The sequence below is a fragment of the Thermobia domestica genome, chromosome 9 (genome assembly GCF_964235325.1).
Source record: "Thermobia domestica chromosome 9, izTheDome1.hap1.1, whole genome shotgun sequence".
NCBI classification, from domain to species: domain Eukaryota; kingdom Metazoa; phylum Arthropoda; class Insecta; order Zygentoma; family Lepismatidae; genus Thermobia; species Thermobia domestica.
In genome coordinates, this window is record NC_137462.1 from 251,060,412 (window position 1) to 251,082,671 (window position 22,260).

Consider the following 22,260-nt stretch of genomic DNA (forward strand, 5'->3'; position numbering starts at 1 on the left):
CAAATTTCCTTGGGTGGTGATCAAAACAATAGGACCCCACGCAAAAGAGGAAGCGCTCTACCACTGAGCTGCCGTGTCGAATGATTAAAGCAAGTCAATGATAATAGAAGAATTGATGGAGTGAAAAGTGGCAAGAAGCGGGAGTACCCTGAGAGAAGCTACGGATACGATCTTGTCCACCGCAAACTTATTTGGCCGGGGATCGAAACAATAAGGACCCCACGCGCCAAAGTAAGCGGTGTACCATTAGCCACCGCGCTCAACAAGAACAAGAAAATTGGAAGTTACTAGGAAACATTTTAAGAAGCAATATCTTTCAATGGTAAAGACCACTGCCCGATGATCGTCTTTTAATAACTCCATGAGGAGAAAGCATTGATAAGTCTCTCTCCTATATTGTCTTTTTCAAACCACATACTTTATCCGGATACTATCCTTTATTCGTCATCCGGATGTAATCAGTTATCCGAATGTTCTATTATCCAGATATTATCCGTTATCTTAATTTTATAAATTATCCGGATAAATCCATTATCCGGATATTATCCGACATCCGGATAACATCCGTTATCCGGATCTTATCCGTCATCCGTTATCCATCATGCGGATAGTATCCGTTACCTCTATATTATCCGTCATTCGCTATCCGGATATTATCAGTCATCCATTATCCTGATATTATCCGTATAATGGATAATATCAGGATAATGGATGACTGATAATATCCGTTATCCGTCATCCGTTTTGTTGTCCGTCAACCGGATATTGCAAATCCGGATAAGTTTCTATCCGATATCAGTATAAAAATTATCCAGATGTTACAATCCTTAATCACCATCGCAGGAGCTAAATATCTTCAAAGTCTGCTACACAAGAGCGGGGGCGGATCCAGTGGGCGATCATGGCGATAGCCTCCCAGAAAGGGAATATTTGTGTTTTTATATAGAAATAAAACCCATTCCAGAGTTTGGAGCTCTTAAAAGTAGCTCTAAATAGGAGTATTACCAACCACCGAGCCCCCAGAAGTCCATCGTAGATCCACCTCTGGACAAGAGAATGGGAAACACTTATTATTCACATTCAGTTTGCGCATCTCAACAAATAAACAATATTTTCTTTCACTTCTGCATTCTACTACTGCATTCTAGTGAACTGTAATGCCTTTTATGTTTAAAAATAATTATTCATTTTTCAATAATTGTCAATGTTTATAAGTTCAGTAATTCACCATGAATAGAGTCAACTAGAAGTGTTTTTGTAACGAAGAAATAAAAACATGAACTGTGAAATATCTTCTTACAAACTGTCGAGAGTTGAGAGTCGACAAACTTTGCTCTTTCGTTTACCGATTACCTCGAAACCGCGGTAGCCAGAATTAGCCCAGGATAGGGGACTTATATTAAGAAAATGAAAATCTTAGGAAAATGCAGAAGTCTTTTAGTCTGAGAGAAAAAAGGAATGAAATCTTTAATTTCTAGTTCTGTTAGTCTTGTAGCTCTTAGTCCGTACCAAAGTACTGATAGAAATATGGCCAATGAATTATGATTATTTTGTAGAATATTCCACTTTAATATTACAGGAAATTCATCTTCCGGCTTGCTTGGTTGTGAAAAGTTATAGAGTGTATTGGTATTGGTATACTATGTAAAGTATGTGTACTGTCGCTGATTTGTGATAACAATCAGAAACAGAAGTAAAAGGTAAATTGCAGTAATAGTTTTCTGTTAATTTTTATATTCAAGGGGAGACGGAAAACCTACTTTTATCTTAACATTTGTTTTTCTTAAAATTTCTATTCGGATTCACACTCTTCCCCTTCAACATTGAATAGGGAAATGGGGAACTTATTTAGAATTTGATTGTTGATTCCAGTATATTTCAAGCATCACTTCTCGGACCTGGGCCTGTGATATGTCGATAAATCGCTATCGTCGATATATATATATATATATATATATATATATATATATATATATATATATATATATATATACATATATATATATATATACATATATATATATATATATATATATATATATATATATATATATATATATATTATCATATATCAACATTCGATATCGCGAATATATGGACATGAATATATCATTCGAAATTTTCGATATCGATATTCGGGGGGCGGCGAGGTATAAGGGGCCCCTAAGACTGGCGATGGATGAAGAAATTAAACTTACTTATTACAATATTGTTTTCTAATCATAATATCTTTATTACCACAAATTGCAATGTAAATACATCCACTTGCAAATTTGCAATATTATATGGTATAATTTCTTAGGCGCCAGAACTTTCCTGTTCCCTGAAAAAAGAAACAAAAAATCACGTGCAAAAGCAAGTGCTTCGAACTTTGAACTAGAATTTACCAAAAAAAACTTTTTTTTATTTCTCTCTCTTGGAGATTGATTGATTGATTTTGAGTTTTACGTCCCGTTCAGCAGCGAGGCTATATGAGACGGGGACCTACTGATTAAGGTGGAATCCGAACCACATGAACTCCCTCCGGGAATCGAACCCGGGTCTCGTTACAAATCGGAGGATAATAATGGGAAAACATACTTTATATTTTGTTTTCAGCTATGGATTTTAGATTTGCAATTGATATATTGTTCCGTCTTAGCCGAATTTGAAACAAAAGAAGTTTCCAATGAGTTATTCAAAGAAATGTTTTCCGCCTCCAAATGAAAATAGGAAGACACTTAGAGAAACGTATTATCGGGTTTTAAAACACAAACATATGATTGATAGAGTATCGACCTAAACCAATCGACCATTTTGCATACTTTTGGAGGCTTTCTTTTAACCTTTGTGAAAGCAGTTTACTGTTCCATACTCGCTTTTGTTTATTGCGATACGACTATGAGTTCTCAGTGAATATTTAGACGTCACAGCTCTTGCAATGTATAAAAGTGTTTGTAGAATAAATCACATTCAATTTTACGTCCTAATAACATATGTAAATCAGGTTGAATTCATGAAATGATTGAGGTTGGAGTGAACGTAAATGTTTTCACACTTACAAGGAAGGGTCACGCAGTGGCTCCGCTGAGATCGGAACGAGACCATTGTGTTTGCATTTTATATGTTATAACTAGATGGATCCCAAAGTTATACGTGCCACCGGGCGGAATATCGTGAGTTACAACATATTTTGTAATGTAAGAACTACAAAAAATTACCATGCAGAATAGTTTGAACCGTCATTTGTTCGGAAATGGTTGAGTAAGTGAAAAACTCTGCCAACACTTATCCCACCATTTTCAACGAGAAACTTTTTGTGGTAAGAAAAAAATGCCCCAGGGTCCCCCGCGGGGTCCCAGATGGGGTCCAACTCAAAATTTTCAAATGGCAAGGGGGGTTAAGTGGCATATCATTTGAAATCTGTTGTAAAATGAAAGAAAATGCAGCAAGTCTCGACTCTCTACAACAACCGTGTGCAAAAGGGCGACGGGTCAAAGTGTAAACAAAATCTTAATTGGAAAGTCCATGACTACCCCTATAAATCGGAAACGGTAAAACAAATGTGGAAACAGGAAAGAAAGCGTGGCATTATTTTCAAAGCACAACGTGAAAATGTCTTGTTCCAGGGTCCCCACATGGTCCCAGGTGGAGTCCAACTAAAAAGTTTCAAATGGCAAGAGAGGTAGGACATCGTTTGAAAGCTCTTGTTAAGTGAAAGAAGATGGAGCACGTCTCGACTTTCTCCGACAATCCTGTCCAAAATTGCGGCGGGTAAAAATATAAGCAAAAGCTTAATTGAAAATCTATGGCCACCTTGAATCCAAGAGACAGCTTAAAACCTATATCGAAAGGATAGGCATACCAAACTGCTGAAGCTAGGAAAACCAAATTTGGCATGAATGTTGATCAGTGGATGACGAAAAGATGCGAAATGTTCAAAAAACGAAACGTCTTGAGTTCAAAATGCCATAGTATGTATCGAACGCATGTCCAGCTCAAACCACTGGTGTTGGAGGTAATCCAATATGGCTGTCAGCGTGAAAAATGAGTTTGTATATAAATATGTTATTTCTTGGAATACCGTAATTAAACCAACAAAGTTTGGCGCAACTCGAAATCTGAAATGACTTACACATGGTTTGGTACTACTCGCCAATCTTGCAAATGATTTTTTTTTTTTTTTTTTTTTTGTATATTTGGTATTGCTTGGAGTATTGTGATCAAACCAACGAATGACATACAAATTTAACCGCCACGAATGCGCAGTTACGAATTACAATAGAGCCACCCACCTACTGGTGCAGCAAGTCCTTTATGCATGAACTACGTATGACAAAATTAGAGGAAGTCAGAGTTGTGTGTTCATCGCATATTCGTTATATTAAAGTAAATGATGGCGAGGGAACCAAACAAAACATATATGTGTTGTTACCGAATGAAATTATAGTTGAGGTGAATCGAAATTCAATTGTTCTTTAATCTTCCTATTGTTTCTAAATATATAATAGAGAAAAATAGAGATTTAAATTTGTACTGTTATGAACGACATAAGTTTTAACCGGCCATCTTGGATTCGAGGTGGCCATAGTTTATCAAATAAGCTTTTGATTACTTTTTGACCCGCCGCAATTTTGGACAGAGTTGTCGTAGAGAGTAGAGACTTGCTCCATCTACTTTCATTTAAGAAGATCTTGCAAACGATGAGCTACTTAACCCCTCTTGCCATTTGAAACTTTTTAGTTGGACCCCACCTGGGACCATGTGGGGACCCTGGGACAAGACGTTTTACCTTAAATTGTTGTACTTTGAAAATAATGCCAGACTTCCTTTCCTATTTTCACATTTTTCACCGTTTCCGATTTATAGGGGTGACCATTGACTTTTCAATTAAGTTTCTGTTTACATTTTGACCCTCCGCCATTTTGCACAGGGTTGTCGTAGAGAGTCGAGACTTGCTGCATCTTCTTTCATTTTGCAACAGCTTTCAAACGATGTGCTACTTAATCCCTCTTGTCATTTGAAAATTTTGAGTTGGACCCCATGTGGGACCCTGCGAGGATCCTGGGCAAACTTTTTTATCCGAAAAAGTGTGTTCTTGAAAATGACGGGATACATATTATCCGAGTTTTCCATTTACCCAACCGTTTCCGAACAAATGATTCGGTCAAAATATTCTGCCAGCTTTGTAGTTCTTACATTACAAAATATATTGTAACTCACGATATTCCGCTCGGTGGCACGTATAACTTTGGGATCTATCTAGTTATAATATATCAAATGAAAACACATTTGTCTCGTTCGGATCTCAGCGGAGCCACTGCGTGACCCTTCCTTGTTAGGAGTCTGGATATGTAAACCCGCTTAACGTAGGGATTTATTTCTGTGAAATTTGGGACATGGCGAATAAATACGAGTGAGCTTGGAAATGTGAAAGTTCATCTGAATTTGTTTTACAATCACTTCAAAATACAACTTTATATATACTTTTAAAAAGCCATCCCTATTTTGAAAAAAAAAACTGTACTTTGGCTCGAACCGCCGCCCTCCGGTTCTAGAACTTTAACAGCGCTATTAAGCACGCTTGACCACAGAGGTAACTCACAAAAATGCGTTGTGATATAGCTAATAGAATCGCTCCAAGCGCAAGTTTACACTTGGAATTTTAAATAGCCAGTTTCTGTCTTTTTCAGTAATTCCAACTGAAGATATTGACTGATTTCCCATATTGGAACTTTGCGTGAAGTGTGAATTGTATGCTCATTTCAAAAATGCACTATTTTCTGTTCTTTCAATTTTACGTATTTGCGATTGTTCCTAAGACCTGTTGTGTGCAGCGATTTTCACACAGTTAAGCGTTTTACTAACCCCCGGAGGCATAATATGTTAAACGTAGGCAGCATTCTGTTGTTATCATAGTAGTCACTTGTAAAGGCACACCTAGTATTAGTTTTTCATTTTTGTTCTTGTGTTGACCTTGAAGGACCAACAAATGCCTTTCGTGAAGCTACAAGTTTTCTTTAACTTTATACTTTATAGCAAGAATATTAACTGCTATATAAAACACAATTATATACTGTGGCGTGGGAGACCCTGGTTTGATTCCAACGGGAGCTCATGTGTTTCGGATTACATGTTAATCAGTAGGTCCCGTCTCATATAGCCTCGCTGCTGAAAAGGGCGCTAAACTCTAAATCAACTCAACTTAATAATTATCTATACATTGAATTTAATAATAAGGAGGGAGGCCGAATAAAGAGGGAGACCTTAAAATTTAAAACGTAGGGTCAGTGTGAGTCAGAGAGGTCACGGGGGGTGGTGTGTCACAGTGAGTCACGTCCTGTTGACCCACGATCCACTGACCTACTCACAAATCTTGACCCAATTGACTCACTCCATCTCTGGACTGTACACACAGATAAAGCAGACATATATGTAATCTGACCTTACTTGGCCTTCACTAATTTAAGATAATCTACAAAAAATGAAAGAAAGCAATTTCAAACGCAAAAATATAGAAATGTATTTTCAACGGAACAAAAAAAAAACGTAACAGCCAAGATTTGAACCCGAATTTCTGCACTCAGCAAGCAGACGTCTTACCGACTTACCCAGGGCATATCTTCCGACTTCTGGTTTTGAAACTTTATTTACACTGCGTGTGTTACCTAACAACGTTACGAGATGTCCTTACTGTCGTGTTAACACGCGTTCCGTAAATTTACGAAGTCGCTCTTTTAATCCAAAATCAATTCGACACACACACACATATACACACACACACACACATACATACATACATATATATATATATATATATATATATATATATATATATATATATATATATATATATATATAGATAGATAGATAGATAGATAGATAGATAGATAGATAGATAGATAGATAGATAGATAGACATATAGATATAGATAGATATGTTGGTGCACCAGTGAGCACCCAAGAGTACAGATTAATTCATTCTTGATTTTAATCTACAGAACAAATGTTTTTTATGAAACCAAGGGGACTGCTACCCATAGATGGAAAATTGGAAGTAACTTGGAAATATTTTAGAAGCAATATCTTTCATTGCTAAAGACCACTGCCCGATGATCCTGTTTTAATAACTCCATGAGCAGAAAGGACTGGTATGTCCCTCTCCTATATGGTATTTTTCAAACCACATACTTTATCTGGAATATTATCCTTTATTCTTCAATTCATGAATTGTTTGAGGTTGAAGTGAGCGTAAATGTTTTCATACTTAGGAGTCTGGATATGCAAACCTGCTTACCGTGGGGATTTACTTCTGTGAAATTTGGTCCATGAAGTTATACAAAAACCGGTAAAATAAGGAACGTTAACATTCTTACAATGAGAACAGATTTCAATTCCCGGTGGGAGTTAGCGTACGCACGACTTTATCCTGGGAGACCCGGGTTCGATTCCTGGTGGGAGCTCATGTGTTTCGTATTCCATGTTAATCAGTAGGTCCAAGTCTCCTATAGCCACGCTGCTGACCGGGCAGTTAAACTCAAAATCACAATCACCACCACACGGCGGGAGTTTACATGGTTCGGGTTTTACGTTAATCAATATGTCCACGTCATATATGGTCTTGCTGTTGAAAGAGACGTTAAACTCCAAATCAACTCAACTCATTAAGATAAGAGTTCTGAGTTTAATACCAACTTGAAACCATACGTTCAAAACAAAAATTGAAATAAAATGAAATCTTTATGTTTAACGTCCCATGGTTATGCCGGTTAGGCTAAAGGAGACGGTGATAATGAGAAAGGAGTGAAATGGTGGAATGAAGAAAGTGGGAGGAAACGGGAGAACCCCGAGAAAACCCACCAGCACGGCGTTTGTCCACCACAAAGTCCAAACGGCGCGAGCTGGGATCGAATTAGGGACCCGAAGCACCGGAGGTGAACGCTCTACCACTGAGCCACCGCACCCCCCAAAATGAAAATTATTCATGCTTCTGATACCTATATAAAAATGGAGAGAGAGAGAGAGAGAATAAATATGGTTGTATTTTTCATAGGGCCAAAGTGGCTTAGTGGTAGAACGTTCACCTCTGGTGCATGGTGTCCTTGGTTCGATCCCAGCTTGCACAAAGTCAGATTTGTGGTGAAGAAACACCGTGTGCGTTCGTTTCTTCAGGATTCTCCTGTTTCCTCCTACCTACATCGTTGCACAATTTTCGTTCACTTCTCATCATCACCGTCTCCTTTGCCTATCCGACATAAGCATGGGACGTCAAACTTAATTTAATTTCATTTCATTGAAAAAATTACTATAATTCATAATCTGCATCTTTATAAAGCAACTTTAACAATCATATGGATGTATAATGCGTAAATTGAATTAAATCGCAATTGCAGTAATCTGCAATATTTTAGGTTTCTCATTTATTTACATCAAATGTTTAGTTATTTGATACTTTATAGCAAAAATATTAACTGCTATATAAGACACTATTATATGCCTGTGGCGTGGAAGACCCTGGTTTGATTCCCAACGGGAGCTCACGTTTTTCGGTTTCTATGTTAATCAGTAGGTCCTGTCTCATATAGCCTCGCTGCTGAAAAGGGCGCTAAACTCAAAATCAACTCAACTCAATAATTATCTATACATTGAATTTAATAATAAGGAGGGAGGCCGAATAAAGAGGGAGACCTTAAAATTTAAAACGTAGGGTCAGTGTGAGTCAGAGAGGTCACGGGGGGTGGTGTGTCACAGTGAGTCACGTCCTGTTGACCCACGATCCACTGACCTACTCACAAATCTTGACCCAATTGACTCACTCCATCTCTGGACTGTACACACAGATAAAGCAGACATATATGTAATCTGACCTTACTTGGCCTTCACTAATTTAAGATAATCTACAAAAAATGAAAGAAAGCAATTTCAAACGCAAAAATATAGAAATGTATTTTCAACGGAACAAAAAAAAAAAACGTAACAGCCAAGATTTGAACCCGAATTTCTGCACTCAGCAAGCAGACGTCTTACAGAAACAGAAAAGTTAAAAATAAGGACGCCCCTCGGGAAAGCCCGCGCCCTGATAGAGAGTAAGGCATCAACCATCTATCTACATGCCTCTCCTCACATGCAATTAGTAGCCTAAAACTGGTGTCGGTGGGTGTGTCTCGCGGCTTCTATCTTTAACGAAAGACATTTACACGCGTATCTGTTGTTAAAGTGTAAATAGAAAGAAAGAAGGGTAAAATAGAAGACAGGAAAGCGCGAAAGAAGATTTTATTGTGTTGATAGAGGGATAAAAAACCTGGAAACCAGGAAAAAAACCCCTTTATCGGTCATGCTGCATGCAATAGTATTTACATGGCAAAACCACTTGAGAAGGGTGGTGAAAATCCATGTAAAAGTGTCTGTATTATTAAATTAATAAGTTATATTTTAAATTTAAATTACTAAAACCTATCTGTATGTGTTAAGCTATCTGTGTTGTCTGTATTTGGGAGGTGGTTTGTTAGTAGGGAAGACTGTTATTTTTTAACATGCAATTTGGCCGTCTTCTTGATCCTTTGGTCGGTGCTTGTGTCGTCATCTGTCTGCAGATTTTTTTTTATTCTGCGTTGGCTCCATTGATGCGTTGCAGGGAAGGAACGTATAGCTGTCCATCTGTTGTTAGAATGAGGTTGAAGGATTGCTGGTAGATCTTCTTTGTTGCTTCTTTTATTGCTCTGGTGAGTCGATGGTGGTTTGCCGGTTCTATTGTGAAAGTTAAGACTGAGGTAATCCATTTGATGATTCTGTTGGTGACTGTATGCATGGCGTCATCAATAAGTGTTTGCAGGATTTTAGCAATTTCTTCTTGTTCCTTGGTAGCTCTGGGTGGTTCTTCTTGTTTCTCCCTTTCTTCTTCTTTTTGGGTGGTCTGGTCCTTATTAGGGCCATCGTCTAAATCTTGCTGTTTTGCAGTTTCTTCTTTTTGTGCAAGCTGGTCTTCTGTTAAGATTTTCATAGCTATGGTGTGAGTTAGACGTGGTCTTCTTGGGCAATTGCTATTTCCTGTTCTGTGTTCTGTTGTTCGACAGGTTGCACAGAAGTTGTTGTTAATTGGGTTATTACAGGTGTCTTCGTGTTCCTTTCCGCAACGATGGCACACTCTTCTGTTTTTGCACAAAGCTCTCTGGTGCCCATATTGATAGCATTTGTAACATGGCATCGGCCGTGGCGGCGCTCTAGATGTTTCTACTTTGTGATGTGCCGTCCCTATGGAGATTCCATGTGTTATCAATTTATTTATTTGAACGGGATCTTCTGAGAACAATCTGAGTAAGGGTGCTGGTCCTTTCTGGGTTTGTATCCTCACTGCGTTGGTGAAATTGACTCTCAGTTTCCTTAACTCAGATTTGAAGGTTTCAACATCTGTGGTGACTGGTACGTTTTTGATAACACACGTAAATATTGGTCGCTTTTGGTGGGATCTCTTGTCGCCTTCATTCTTCTTGGTTCGTGGGTCTTCTTGCTGTGTTGGCGAGTCTTCTTTCTTCTTCTTGGTGCGTTTGCCTTTCACTACTGTGAACTCTTCTTCGACAGCTGGTTCATTGACTTCATTGTCTACTCTAGGGTGTGGTGACTTCTGGTCCTTGAAAGGGCCGGATGCCTCAGATGTCCCATCTTCTGGTGTGGCGGTTTCGGTTGTTTCTTGTCCTCTGGCTTGGATCAATATTGCTCTGTCACCGAAGTGTTTGGCTTTGAAGATGCGCAGAAAAACATCTCGTACTACTGGTGTGGCGAAGTCAATCCTGAACCTCTTGTATCCTCTATATGTGACGCGTACTTCTGAGGTGTCCATCTTTTCAGCTATGATGTTAATGACTTCCTCGGTTGTGTAAGTGACCTCATAGAGTTTCACTTGCGGAACTGCCTCTTGTTGTGCCGATGGTGTGTCTGGCTGGTGCTGGTCGTCTCTTCTTTCTTCATTTGCTTCTCTCCTGCTGGGAGTTTCTCGTCCCTTTTCTTCTTCCTGGGTGGGTTCTCTTGGCGTGTTCTTAATTTGGTTTGTGGTCGTCTTCTTCTTTCTTGAGTCTTCGCTGCAGTCTGTGCGGGCCTGGGATGGCTCCCTTCCCGGTCTTCTGGTGGGTGACTTCTTCTTCTGGCGTGGCATGGCGTATGTGGGCCTGATAAGGGCCGGTCACTAATTGAGGGAAAGTCTCTCTAGTTTTGTGTAGGTGCTTCACTAATGCTATCCCAGAGAGATAACAAAGCGTTCCCGTCAGCCGACTGTCGGCAAAGCCTGTTCAGCATATGGCCAGCGCGAAGCTTGACGCACAATAGGGGGTCAAGCCGACGGAAAGCAATGATTATTTCCCCAGGAAGCGGTGTCTGTAAGTGTGTGTTAAAGCAATGTTCTTTATTTACACAACAGTCTCTTCTCTTTTAAAGCAGGATTATCTCAAAAGACTATCCTGATAACACTTGTAATGAGTCTCTTCTTCTTGCGGCGTCTAACTGCTTCAATCTTCTTTCTACTTAGCGCTGCAGCATTTCGAGCTTCTCGATGAGTAGCGACTGCTTAGTTGTCACCGTTAGGTATCCACAGTCTTTAGAAGGTACCTGACGTCAGCTCCAACATCTCTGCCCAATTCAGATGAGGCCGTTCGAGATCTAGATATCAGCAGACGTCTTACCGACTTACCCACGGCATATCTTCCGACTTCTGGTTTTGAAACTTTATTTACACTGCGTGTGTTACCTAACAACGTTACGAGATGTCCTTACTGTCGTGTTAACACGCGTTCCGTAAATTTACGAAGTCGCTCTTTTAATCCAAAATCAATTCGACACACACACACACATATACACACACACACACACATATATATATATATATATATATATATATATATATAGATAGATAGATAGATAGATAGATAGACATATAGATATAGATAGATAGATAGATAGATAGATATGTTGGTGCACCAGTAAGCTCCCAAGAGTACAGATTAATTCATTCTTGATTTTAATCTACAGAACAAATGTTTTTTATGAAAGCAAGGGGACTGCTACCCATAGATGGCTAAGTGAGGTAAATAAAATTTAAACTTCAAATGGAACTGGGGTGATTCACCGACAATGGCTGACTTAACACGTTTGATAACAGCGCGGGTAAGAGCTGGTTTATAGATAGAGCCTGTGTAGGTAAGTGGATACCGCGTGAGACTGTCATTCTAAGGGTGTGGGGTTCGAGTCTCGGCCTAAACTGAGTTAATTTTTTTTCAACACTATAAATGATGTTCGCGTTTCATACTGAAAGAGATTTATCCTATGAAGGGAGAAAACCCACGATGGGGTCAGGGGGAAAGACGGACACTGTTTATCCTTAAGTGTTAAAATTTAATTTATTCCCATGTCTTTTGCTCTTTCCTTTCCCTCTTTCCTTCTTTTCTCATTTTGTTTAGCTTTCCATACTTTTTCGGTCTCTGCATGATGCGTATTATTGTTTTCGTTTCCTTTGCATTAATTCCTATCTCTTTGATCTTAAAGTGAATGGATTTTCTGCAGATTTATCTCGTGGTTGTTTCTCTAAGTGATGCTCTCAGATAGTAATACTTTTTCCTCCAAATGGAGGAATATCCTGGCATGTTATGTTTTCGGGCACGTATTTGCTGTCATGTTGGTTGTCCAACTATCAGACATCGAGTGAAACTATTCTCCTACTGGAAAAAGCTATCATTTCTTATGTATCCAACCTCCAGTTTCTACTGTCGCTGACTGTACAAACGATTGAGACCATTTCCGATTGAGTCTGATAAGGAGGGGGCTGCCTAAATGGACGTCTCCTTTTCACCTCAACTGTAATTAAATTCTTCCTCGAAAAAATCTGTAATCAACACTGTCAGTACTACGTCCTCGAATAATATACCTTTACAAGTACAGCTTTATTTTCGTATATTTTTCAACAGTTAACCAATTTAAAACTATCGCAAACAAGAATATGTAGTCAACTTGTTAAATACTTGGCTCCGCAGGAACCCGTTCAGCGCGTGCAACAAGCAAAAACAACATGTTTGGCGTCTCACAAATGACAAAGAAAAAAAAGAAAAGCAAAAGCAGAACGGCTGTGCCTTATTGCAGTCAGAACTGACAACATAGTTTCGGTCGTCACATACGCCAATAGACCTACAAGCGTTGTACATACAAGAGTTATACAGTTACAATATACGTTACAGGCGGAATGTGCACGAACTACAAATGAATATGGTTCTTATAAGTATCAGTCACTGTTGAACCCTCTTTACATTCTACACATCCTTTTTTCTCCCACTTTTTGACCTTCACAAGCAGAAGTACCAGGCTTTCCGAGTTCACAACCATAAACTGTTTGTGTACAGAGTACGTTTTCAGTTCTTCGAATGACTCTGCGCGCGAAGAACAGGGGTGATGATCGGGCTACCGAATACGGCAGTCAGAAACACCCGTTTGCAATAATAAATATAAAATACAAATATAGAGCCTTGACAATGCCGTGAGGATGAATATATATATATATATATATATATATATATATATATATATATATATATATATATATTGAGATGTTACTGTTATTACAGCTAGAACCAAAGAAGGAATACAGAAGAAGATTGACAAAATAGATGACAGTGTGAAAACTATATGAAATGGAAATCAACAATGAGAAGTCGCAAGTTGTTAGAATATCCCGTAGAGACACACCCTTAAGTGTCAGAGTATAACAAAGAGAATTTGGAGAGGTCGATAATTTTAAGTATCTTGAAGATTTTTTACGAGAGGCTCTCACTGTGCCAAAGAAAACTGGCAATTATGGCCATATCCGAAGAAGCATTCAGCAAGAAAAGTTCACTCTTAATCATCAGTCTCAATATTTGATTTAGGAAGAACTTGGTCAAGTGTTTTACATGGAGCATTGGACTTTATGATTCAGATATTTGGACATTACGGACATTTCTAGCCCCCATCCTTGGTAGGTAGGCCAATTGCATTGGGCACATCTGGCAAAGAAATTATCTTTTTCAGAACGGTATAAAAGAAAGATATAAGGCAAACTATTAACTGGAAGAGGATAAGCACACCTGATTGATGATTTGAAATTTAGAATAAAATATTGGGAGTTAAAAGAGGAAGCTGGGGATCGAGAAACGTGGAAGAAACATTTTCAGCATAAGTTTAAAGTTGAATAATAGAACTCATTAGTATCAAGACTTGCAGAAAAGCAGAATAATTTAGAATGATAGTAGATATAGATGTAGTAGAAGTATAATATTTACCCAGGTTATGCATACGTAGGTTTGTTTACATATGCTTTTCGCCTTTTCTAATTTCAGAAATGTTTAATGGTAAGTGCATAGTTACGATGAGATAAATATTACAATTTTTATAGTGTGCTTTGAATATTCTAAATCATTATTTATTCAAAAAGCATGTTTTATATACCGTAACAAATATACTGTGTATATTTATTAACTATCATATACATTTACCATTCTAACCCTCTTTACCACCTACATACTGTACCTTTGGGCATATAAATAGTAAGAATATAGTTTGACATATATCCAACTAATGTTTGTAAGTAAATTGAACAACTGAATAAAAAATCTGAATACAAAAGTTACTAAATTTTTAGTCACTTTGCGAAGCGGTGCAATGATCTAGTATCTGATATTCAATAGCCCCCGTAAGTGTTATTTCTTTCTCTATTTATTTCTTATTCAACACTTCACCTATAAATTCACTGCAGGAAAACTTTATTCTTTTGAAGAAATTTGTTGACGTGCAGAAATATGCCAGGCTCAGGTAAGAACGATGGTCAACATAAATGTGTGTACATGATTAGCATGGATCCTTAATAAGAAGATCCGTCTTCTTGCCTACGGATGTCGCAGTAAAAGCTAATCCAAAGAACCATCACTGGCAATACATTCTCGCAGTTTACATTTCTCGTGTTGGCCATCGATGTGATGAAAACATTATCGAATTACGTACTAACATACAATTCTTTTCCCTCTCTTGGTAATATAATGTTGTAGGAATTTACTCGCTAGAATAATTATTGACAATGTCATATGGTAAATATTTGTTACACATTTCGGATTTCGGGTCCAGTGTCAACTGGTTATAGTACAGTGTGAACTATGTGCATCGAAACTATTTTATTTATCCAGTTTTGGAGTATGTTGTTAATTGCTGAACTCATATTAGGTTCAACAAGTACCGGAATTAAGTTACACTTAAATGTGTCGTAATCATTTTGTTTCTAAATATAATACATCAGTTTGTGCATTGAGAACGTTGGGAGTTATTTACTGTGTCCAAAATCAAGTTCTAGGATTTATCATTAAGAATAAAAGGTGAGATTCATTTCTACTATTATCCATCTATATATGACACTCTCCATACTTTCGATGAAGCCTACCAAATGCTTCAACTAGATTTTCTAAGAAAGGGTTCAGGCTCTATCATAGTACTAAGAAAACGTACGGTAGTACTATTTCTGACAGAACTTCTTCTATCGGACATCGTTGAAGTTCTAGAAGACAAAGTGGAGAGAATAGCATACTAATAATCCAAAAATTAGGAGCTGACCGAAGTTATTAAAGAAGAAATTTTGGTGAATTTCTTTCGCTGATTTCGGCGAAGAACACATGACACGTTATAAATATGCATAAAAAACCTTAGGATAAAAAACCGTTAACCACAGTACAAATCTCGTCAGAAATAAAACTAAACAATCTCTCTAGAAGGAACTCTTCTTGGCACACATATTGCATGTAACACAAATTTGAAAATATACTATTGTCTAGCATCCACATAAATGTATTCTAAGAACTGAATTGTCAGGAAAATAAAACTAGCATAGGAAAACCGTCCGTAGCATGAAAGAAAGAAACATTTTTTAGAAACTTAAATGTGTTGTTAAGCATTGTCAACGGCTCCTCATACTGAACTTACAGAAATAAAACGAACGGAAAATGTCACAAAACACAAGTTAACTTAGAAAAAAAACAATGGAGATTGATTGAAAATACAAGTTCACTTAGAATGCTAAAAACCAAGAAAAATCAAGAATTAACAAAATGAAGCGCAATGATGTCCATCAACAAGGTTACGTTGAGTTGATGGACAGAGGTTGCACGGGCATCCAATTCAAACCATACCCAATGAGTTTCAATTTCGGGGGTTTGACGAATAAAGGTAACCAAGAAAATTTTGTCGCTTTTTTACCCACCACCTTCGAACATCAATGTGTCACTTCAGATGCAGCTGGTAGATCAAAAATTGTCCCCATCAGCATCGAAGACCTTCACTGAACGCTCTACAAGGCAATGGATTCCATAGCGATAGAACTTCGTGGGCCGTGAAGCGAAGAACGTATCAATGCATTTTTCGCCTCTACTAAGGATTTGAGTTGGCGTCCTCTAAGATGATTGTACAACAAATGAAACAGGTGATAATCTGGCGGAGCAATGTACGACGAGAATGGTTTGTGCCATAGTGTTTCTCATCCAAGGCGTAGAATCTTGTCACGGGTTATCCTAACCACGTGGGGTTTAGAGTTGTCCTGTAAAGGGGGCCGTTTTGGGATTCAGAATTGCTGGTTTCATAGTTTTCAGTTTATCTTGAACACGGCTCACCTGCTGACAGTACACAGTTGCATTGTTTCTCTGACCAGGTAGTAGCAGCATGCTACTGGTAGAGCAACAAGCATACAGGAGGACCTTCTTCTGGTAAAGTGATGGTTTCAGCTGTTTTGGAACCGGTTAATGGGATGCTAGACAATGATGATATTGCCATGGAGCTACGTACAGGACCCACGTCTCTTCACATGTCAACACTCTGTCCTGAAATGGCACCTTCCTCAGACGAGATAACAAAGAAACACATGTGTCCACTCGCGTTGCCTTCTGGCCCGGAGTCAAATCATGTGGTACCAATCGACTCAACTTGTAGTGCTGATGGAGGAGCTACCGAATGGTTTCTCCACTCACTTAAATTGTAGTCCCAGTTCCTCAAATGTCTGGACACAGCTCGCTTCGGTTCCACTGCTCGTCTCAAATGTCTCGCCACTGTCTGAAGATCCTCATTTTGCACACATGTTGGTCTTCATCCTCGTAGTGCTTCTTTGAGTGTTTTGCCACTGTCCTTTAAATTCTTAAACCACCGCTTCAGTGTGGGTATAGTAGCGATACCCTCGCCTTAGGCCTCATATCTTCCACCTCGTTGCAGTTTGACCCCAGTTTGAACTCGTACAGCATACGCGCCTTTACGACGCTCTGTAAAAGTCCGATGCTCAATCTGTCCTTACGCAATTTCACTGTGTAACTGAATTACGAAAATCAGATAGTATTTCATATACCCATACCAACAACGGACTTTTGACTTTTCTACATTCGCATGGAACTCACGTTGTGAGGGCCAATTCAACAGAGACCTCCACAAAGAGCGACATAACTTCCTTGGTTACCTTTATAGAAGAACTTACAATAGGACCGGAAAGATATATTACCTTTGGACTCTCAAGGTGCAAGCATCAGAATGTATTATGTTCATGGAATAGTAGACAATACTCCTTGACAAAGAAAGATGGATTATGGAATAGGGAGAGAGAGTTATACTTTAAACTACCTTGGCCAAACGCGAATCTCTACTCCAGTTCTTTGATGTCTTCATGTTCCTCCTATATTTATTAGAATATTAATAAGTGTAATTTGCAATGACTCTCACCTTTCGCTCCAGCAAATTTAATCAATCGAGTGTGACTCTATCCACTACTGAATTATGAGGAACTACCTAAAGAACTCATCTTGGCTCAATGGACAGCCGTTGTCTTTGAAAAGCTGACAAGGCTAGAAATAATTTCGTTAGGTTGGGTGGAGTTTCTAAGCTTTATAATCATTGTACACTTACACGGACAAAGTATTACACTTGAATTTAATTGAATCAAATAATAATAAACGTCCTAAATTTTCCCCTCCACTTAAAGCACTAACGATAAAATGTGTCAGTCGTTAGTGCATCGTTAGTGTTTCTTAGTGCACCAACCCGTAACGTTAGTGCTTCATTAGTGTCAGAACTACAGTCAAAACAATTGTACACTCTGGCCTCCCAACCTCAAGCAATAAGGGAAAATAGTGTCGTTCGTTAGTGTATCATTAGTGCTTCTAGAAAATACTAAAAGTTTTGTTAGTGCTTCACTATTAGTGAAGATATAGAAAATTTTAAGTCACGAAACTAGCATAAGTAATGCATGGGGAATTTTTCATTCGGTCATAGTATCGCCAAATTCAAAAGCACTAATGACCTCTTCTACTGCAATCGTTAATGCATCGTTAAGGCTCCGTTAGTGATTCTTAGTACACCAACCCTAACGTTAGTGCTTTATTAGTGTAGGAACTACAAGTTAAAATCCCTTTGGGCCTACCGTGAACTTGGCCCCCACTTTGGGCACTAACGAAAAGATTAGTGCCATTCGTTAGTGTATCATTAGTGCTTCTAGAAAATACTAATGCAAGAGTTTCGTTAATGCTTCACTGTTAGAGTGGATATAGCCAATTATGAGTCACGAAACTCCCATTAGAAAAACATGCGGATAGACTCATTCAGATATACATGCACAACCGTTTGCATAAATTTAAACGAACCTGCTAAGTTTTTTTTTCATGCCAACGTAGTAGAAGAATAATTAGGAAACTGTGCTGAAACTAAATCAATTTGTACCATAATATTTAATACTTTGCTTCTTTTCCAATGCTTACTTGAAATCCTCATATTGCAATTTTCAAATTACACTATTCAACAAATTTTGATTGAAAGTATGTAAATTCTTCGAAATTGCGATTTTTAAATTCATTTAAGCATAATATGAAAGGAAATGATAATAGAAGAATTTCCTTAGCTCAGGTTGTGAAAAAACACCCTTGTACAACAGTAGCTGTATATATACAAATGTATTAATATTTATAGAACATTTAAGCAAAATCCTTGTAAAAACCTACATTTCACTTTTTTATCTATTTCACTGTGATGTGATAAGCTGGGGAGTTAAGAAGTATCCTAACCTATAGCTTTCTATGCCCTTGTACTTCCTTTTTCCAAATTGCGCAAATACCAGTTTCACAGCGATACAGAAAATAAAGTATCCGTGGTCAAGTTAAACATTAACAATTCCGCAACAAAAATCACTATTAACATCAGAACATGAAAAATATGTACACCTTGTCTCAAAAAGGTTGAGCGCATTCTTTATTGCTGTTTCGAGGCAAAAATTTTCTAAGTCAAACTTCGGGTATCTTCGGGAAAAAGTAAACCAGGTTCGAACCTCGAAGCCAACCTTTGCAATCGGGAAAAATCTTGCAGATGTGTTTTTCTTCTTTTAAATATAATAAGACTTGTTACCAATTATATGTAAAAAGCAACATTGATTGAAATACTTAATCATACAATATTTCGAAACTTCGTATTATGTCAGCACATGCTTGTTTGCCATTTTGCTCTCCATACTTAATGGAACATTTAGATACGTTTGTGTTAGCTCAGTGGTACGCCGATGGATTATAAATCGTAAGGCTGAGGGTTCGATTCCCATGTGGGCCAATGCTTCTTTTTATGAAATTCTATTTTCCGCAATGCATGAAAAATTATATAAAATAATTACATTAAAATACGTCAGTTGTATATATATAACATATAAGCATTGCAGAACATAGTGATTATTATGTTTAAAATATAACAGGTGTTCACAGTACGTTGGTATTCTATGATATATGTGAATGTTAAATACAAATTAAGAAAATAATATCATCGCAATGAATAAATTATGTAGTGTATTTATTTGCAGCTATTTGTCATCGGAAGTTACTTCTGAATTTTCTCTTTACAGCAAGTGATTTACGCTTTCTGAAAGGTAAAGAGACTATTCGGGTATAAACAGAAATTATTATACAAACTCCAATCTTCGTTACAGACACAAAACTCCCGATCCCCAAACCATGTAAACAGGAAATTTACGAACATGAAGTCATGTCTAAGAGACTTATTTATACTCGAGAAAGAAGGCAGAATAGGATTTCTTTCCAAAGGATTTCAGTTCAATAATCTGCAAGGCTTTTGTATATGGATGTGGTCCCTTTCTCTCCGCCTCTTATATATAAATATAAAGTAAAAGCGATCGATATTAGTGTCGAATCCATAGTTCTCGTTGTTGCAGAAATTAATAATTACAACTCCGAAAGCAACTTACAGTCCAAATTTAACTCTCATCGTAAAGCTCCTTTGTGGTTAAGCGTATAGCGCACACGCTTTCGGTGTGGGAGACCCAGATTCGGCCCCCAGCGAGAGCTCATGTAGTTCGGATTCTACGTTAATTAGTAGGTCTACGTCTCATATAGCCTCACTGCTGACGGGACGTTAAACTCAAAATCAATTCAATCGATTCAACACCCATTATTATGGCGGACGATAAAGGATGAAAAATAAAATGTCTCTAGTGTCAAATCCATAGTTTGAGTTCGTGATACTATTACAAACACAATGTTATTGAATGCCACGTTTTGGTATGAGCGACTATGCCACCTGGATTTTGAATTTACAGGAGCAACATCGAAAGCATTGCTCACACAGCTCCAAATGTTTTGATGTATGTATACGTGTATATTCCAGCGAAACTCCGGAATGTCTGGAGCAACTTTTACCTAACATGGGAGACATATTACTTTCAATCTAAGAAAAAAAAAATATTGTGGAATTCAGATGCCTCAAGGGATGGAAGTTGGGAAGAGTGGCTTGTAAAAATAGTGTAAAATGACTGATTGTAGAGTGTTATCCATTGTTTTCTGGGTCGTTGAGATGAGTAGTGAGGCACTCAATGGCGTTATATCCAAAGTCATCCCCATCTTCACAGGATGAGGGGCTTGGGGATATGATTAATAAAATGTAAAAACTTACTTAAATATTTGTCGAAGTAATAGTTTTCTGGGGTCGCGAAAGCGTTTCTAATAACTTTGGAATGTAGTTTGTAACCACTTCAAGATGGGCTCTTTAATCATATCAATTTCTCACCTTAAGAAGAAATTACCATCTCAACTCGTCTATTTTTATCAAGGCTATTCGCAATCGAGAAAAAAATGTGTAGATGTATGTTTCGTCTTTTAAATGATATACTAAATGTAAAATCAGAGATTGAGTTGGTCGGTGGGTCAAATGGGTCAAGATTTGTGAGTGGGTCAGTGGATCGTAGATCAACAAGGTGTGACCCACTGCGAAACACCATCACTGTGACTCACACTAACCCATTGACCCACCAACCCATTCTGCTCAGTGCCTTCTAGATAGCATTTTCTGAACACTGGCAAGTTTGTCTACGTTTTACTTTCAAGATCTCTATTTTTCTTCTTTTTTTCATTTGGTTATAATGAAGAAAGAAGTTCAGGCTCTTTCGGATTTTGATATTTTCAGTTGTAACAATGGCAATAGGATTTACTACTTGGCTTTTGAGATGCAAGCTATGAGTTTTTAGAGGAGCTAACTACTGGAAAAAATTGGTTTAGTACAAATATAACCTCTTAAGTCAGTAAAGAGGATGGTGTGGATAATGGATCAAATTTAATGACGATGCATTTTAGTGGGTCGGAGTTCGTCACAATGGTTCAGAGTTTTTTATAGTTGGTGGTTTGTTCAGAGTGGGTCATGGTAGGTGAATGGTTCACGTTGGGTGTTGAGTCATTGTGGGTCACGATGTGTGCTGGGTCAGTATGTTGTGGATCAAGGCTTCATTGACCCACACCATCTCTGGTCAACATTGCACTCAAGAGGAGAGTTTCCGAAGGTGCGCGTCGGCGATTTTCTCAAATTTTGCACATAGATAGTACCCCACCAGAAAGCAATAAATCTCAAAACGGTTCACAGTACCATCTCACAGAACTCAAGATAGAGGGACTTGTTTGATTGGCTAAATTAAGACCTCAACAATTTATTCTTCTACAAGCGAGATTTTCTTCATCGTTTTCGTGGCGAAGTCAGAAGAATATGCGGCAAGTAAACTTAAGGTTGAAGGTTCGCGCCCACCTTGGGATACTTGCTTTTTCCCCTAGTGTTTTTTGCACTCACTTGAATATAAACAAATCAAACATATGGGCGATTTAACATATTTTGAGGGAGGAATTTTGTGGTTCGTTGGCGTTTCGTCGAGTCTCTGCCGCTGGTGGTATAATTTTTAAAACCGAAGTGGGGCCACCACGGATCGTAGCTGCGGGATCC